Below are 4951 nucleotides of genomic sequence, written 5' to 3'. Positions count from 1 at the left end.
TGCCCATCATTTATTGCCCATCATTTATTGCCCATCATTTATTGCCCTTGAGCAAGTGGCTTCATCAACCACTATTCTCACTCATATGGTTCTGATAGGAAATTCTAGGATTTTGACACAGAAACATTGAAGTAATAGGAGATGTTCTCAAGTCCAGATGTTGTCTGTCTTGAGGGAAAACTTGCAATGATCTTGTGCGATGTTGCCTTTCCACTTTTGGTAGACTATTGATTTGGAAGGTATACTTGCAAAGGTCTGGTGAGTTGGAATATGGGAGAAACCTGGCAAGTGATGTAAGTAACAGCCTCTATAAATGTGTATATAAAGAAAGAGGAGCAAAAATTATCTGAAGAAGTTAAAATGGTCCTTTTAAGAGTTGAGACTTGAGAACTAATAATAGGGAAATAGAAAAAAGCAAAGGCTTTGAACAATAATTTTATCCTCCTACACAGTTAGAAACATAAAAGACATCAACAGGCAGAAAAGAAGGAAGATGTAAAACAGCTTCAGAAAGATTTAGACAGACTTGGTGAATGGGCCCGAGTGTGGCGGATGGAATATAATGTGAAAATGAGACTTTGGTAGGAAAAACAGATGTGTGGAGTATTTATTAAATGATAAAAGGTTGGCTAGTGAACAAGTACAAAAGATCCTAGGTATCTTTGTCATTAAGTCCCTGGAGACTAACATGCAGGAGAAGCAAATCCTTAGGCTAATGGAATGTTGGCTTTGATTGTAGGAGTTTTGAGTATAGAAATAATGAAGTCTTGCTTTGACTCTGTAGGAGCTTAGTTAGACTGGACCTAGAGTATTGTGTGCAGTTTTGGTCTCCTTATCTCAAAGGTATTGCCTTCATGGTACAAGGGGTGCAACAAAGATTGACCAGACTTATTTCTGACTTTGCAGAATGGGGAAAACTGAGCTTATGTTCCTCAGAATTTTGAAAAATGAGGGGTGATCTCATTGAAGCCTACAAAGTATTTAAAGGGATCATCAAGGTAGATGCAGATAAGATGTTCCCTTGGTTGGGAAGTCTAGAACTGTGGAACACTATTTAAAACGAAGTGGGATGCCACTTACTAGGACTGAGATGAGAAGTTTTTATTCAAGAGTTATGAATCTTTGGAATTCTCTATCCAAGACGGCTGTGGAAGTTCAGTCTTTGAGTGTAGTTAGGGCAATGGTTGATGATTTCTGATTACCAGTGATCAGCGGCATGGCATGAGTCAAAGGCATTGGTGTTCGATCAACAATGGTCGCATTTAATGGCAGAGTGGTTTAGTTGGGCTGAATGGCCTACTTCTGATCTTGCATTCCTCACTTGAAATAATCTCTATAACTAGAGGGGGGAGAAAAGGGAACGTAAATGGGATTTAATACTGACGTGTCCCTGGATCTGATGGTCTGCATCCTTTGGTCTTAAAAGAAGTTATTGTAAAGAAAAGGGATTGGTTGTAATCTTGAAAAATTCCCTACATCCTGAAAAAGTACTGCGGCTTGAGAAGATGCAAATATAACACCTCTCTTCAGAAAGGAAGGAGACAGAAAATGGAATATTATAGATCAGTCAGCCTAATATCTGATATTACAATGTTGCTCAATTCATTATTACAATGATAGGAGCAGAACAATTAAAATATCATAATGCAATTAGACAGCATGATTTTCTGAATGATAATCATGTTTGACACGTTTGAGGAGATCACAAATGAGTCGGATAGAGGGAAATCAATAGATGTGTATTTAGCTCTTCGAAACGTACTCGATAATGTGACACACTAAAAATTTGCTACCCTAGATGAAAGCATGGTATTGATGATCTACTTGGTTGAATAGAGAACTGGCTAACTGACAGAACAAATTTTTGCAATTAATGGGTCATCTTCAGTTTGGAAACTGTAACAATTGGAATGTCACAGGGATCACTGCTGGGATATATGGAAACACTTCCAACTACAAGTTGTCTTCTAATCTATTCACCATCCTGACTTGGAAATAGATCACTGTTCCATCAGTGTCACGTGGGCAAAATCTTGGAAGTCTGTCCCTAACAGCATTGTGGGTATACCTTGCACTAGATGGATCGTAGCAGTTCGGTAGGGTAGCTCGCCACCACCACCTTTTTTTCTGGAAACTAGGGTTGGACAATAAATGCTAGTCCAGCCAGCAAATCTCACATATATGATTTTTTTTTTAGAAAATAGCTAAGTTTATTGTATATAGACTTGAGATCAAGTAGCTTACAGATCCATTATTGAGTGGACAGTGGCATTGCAGTTAGCTGCATACTATCAAGAGCTGAAGACATGCACCCCCCACCCCCTAAATCCCCCCAAATTGTGTGGGAGCATTGAAGGCCACAATCAGATAGATGCAGTATGGTGGGGCACCGTCTGGATTTGGAAATTACATATTAAGGAGAGGAAAACCAATTAGACATTTGGAATTTTAAATCTGAAATGTTGATGGACCAAAAATCAACGTTGGTCTGTAAAAGGCTGAGTCACGTTGTTATGGAGTAGAAAGTAACATCTGGCTTAACAACTGATACTGATGGGAAGCAAAATTGTTGATGAGAATACTGATCCATTTGAGGAGTAAATTTAGGATTCCTCTCACTTAGCTCCAGCCAAAACTACAGACTAATCCCCTGACATTTGCAAGACAGACAACAGAAAGCTAACCAGTGCTCCAGTGATGATCTATGGTATTTATGTAGTTAAGCTCCTATACAGTGGCAATTGGCAATTTTCCCAGCAATTGTTTTAATTATTCATGGTATGTGGATGATGCTAACTGGGCCAGCATTTATTTGTTCTTCCCTAGTTGTCTTTGGGAAGATTGTGGTGAGCTGCCTCCTCAAACCTCTGTAGTCCATTTGCTACAGGTAGATCCACAGGTTCATTGGGGAGGGACTTCCAGGATTTTGACCTAGTTGTGTGTCTCTAATGAGAGAGCAGCCCTATGGTCTGCTAAGTCTATGGGAACTTTATTTGTGTGGCTAGTCCAGTCCAGTTTCTGGACAACAGCAACCTCCAAACTATTGAAAATGGGGGAATTCTATTGAAATCAAGAATTGATAGTTATGTTCTCATTCAAGATGGTCATTGCCTGGTACTTTTATGATGTCAATGTTACTGCTTTGAAGGTATTAAGCAGGATTCTTCACAAATTTATTTAACATGCTGCTATGCAACGAACATTGACACCAAGCTGTACTGTTAGTCGAGAACTGTAAAATGAGTTTTTCGAAGGTGTGGTGAACCGTAAGTTTCTTCGTTTTAATGTATTATCAATTTGGGTAATTAAATTTATTCTGAAGTTCCTTGCCACATCTTTGAGTTGTATTTTGTAGGGGTTTAAAAGTGGTGTGTACTGTAAATGTGGCCTTTCCTTAAAGTCTCTTGACTTAGAAAGCTGTGTTTCTAATTTACTTAGGTACCTTAGTAAATTTATAATGGAGAAATTTCTATTGTTTCTGCATAACTGGTTTTGTCATTGGTTCCCCCATGACAACCTTGACCTTAGAAGGTGACAGATTGTGTTTCACCAGACTATGGTTCTAACTGCATCATTGTTTTATTTCTTTTACTGTTTAATAAATCTGAGGTGCAGTGTAAACTTTACAGCAAGATTTTTGTTTATTATCTATGTAGATTAAAGATAACCTCATAGAATCGTACAGAAGAGGCCCTTCAGCCCATCAAGTCTGCACTGACAAAAAAAACTGAATCTATACTAGGTCCACTTTCTAGCACTTGACCCCCAGACCCTTGTATGAAATAATATTGAGTGCTGATCCAAGTACTTTAAAGTTTCCCATCTCAACTCTACTTCCCAGCAGTGTATTCCAGATTCCTACCACTTTCTGGATGAAAGCAGTTTTCTTCAAATCCTCTCTAAACCCCCTGTCCTTCACTTGAAAATTATGCAGCCTTGTAAAGGCCCGTCAACTAAAGGGCATAGCTGCTTCTTATCCACCACGTCCATGTCCCTCATAACTTTATACACCTCACCTAGTTCCCTTCTCAGCCTTCTCTGCTTTGAAGAAAACAACCCAAGCTTATCCATAGCTCTCCATACCTAAAATGCTCCATCCTAGGCAACATCCTGGTGAATTTCCTGCACACACTCTCCAGTACAAACGCATCCTTCCAATTAATACAGTGACCAGAACTGCACACAGTACTCTAGATATGGCCCAACCAAAGTTTTGTTCAACTCCGGTATACCTTCCCTGCTTTTATATTCTATACTATGACTGATTAAAGACACTTGCCACCTTAACTGTCCTATGAACCTGTCCTGCAGGCCTTCAGGCATAAGATCCATCTGTTGCTCTGAGCTTCCTAGTGTTCTGCCATTCATTTAATGCTCCCTTGTCTTGTTACTTCTGCCCGAGTGCATCTCTCACTTTTCAGGGTTAAATGCCATCTACCACTGATCTGCCCATCTGACCAATCCGTTTATAACTTCTGTAAACTAAGGCCATGTTCCTCACTGTCAACCACCTGGCCAATCTTTGTGTAATCTGCAAACTTAATTGTCACCACCCCCCACATTTCCCATATTGTTTGTGATTGATAAATGATAAGGCATCCAGCACTAACCCTTGTGGTATACCACTCAACACCATGTTGCAGTCAGACAAACTGCCTTCTACCACCACCATTCCTCCACTAAACCAATTTTGGATCCATTTTGCCAGGTTACTCTGGATCCTTCATCATGTGGAATCTTGTCAAAAGATTCAATGAAATCCAGAAAAAATACATCAATTACACTATCCTCATACACACGTGGTCACCCTCTTGAAATATTCAATTATGTGTTTCGGCATGAGATCCTTCTGGTAAAGCCATACTGACTACTCTGATTTAAACCTTGCCTTTCCAAATTGTAATGGGGTTCTCTCCCTCGGGGGTTCTCTCCCTCGGGGGTTCTCTCCCTC

At 39.7% G+C, this 4951-nt stretch overlaps 1 protein-coding gene across 1 annotated transcript in view; it reads left to right on the top strand.

The window, feature by feature from the left end:
• LOC109915135 (oxidative stress responsive kinase 1) overlaps positions 1 to 4951 on the top strand; it is a 173310-nt gene that overhangs the window by 120131 nt on the left and 48228 nt on the right. The gene's annotated exons all lie outside the window — the stretch shown is intronic.

This window comes from Rhincodon typus, chromosome 4 (assembly GCF_021869965.1).
Source record: "Rhincodon typus isolate 14 chromosome 4, sRhiTyp1.1, whole genome shotgun sequence".
Classification (NCBI taxonomy): domain Eukaryota; kingdom Metazoa; phylum Chordata; class Chondrichthyes; order Orectolobiformes; family Rhincodontidae; genus Rhincodon; species Rhincodon typus.
This window is presented reverse-complemented; position numbering and strand designations above follow the sequence as displayed.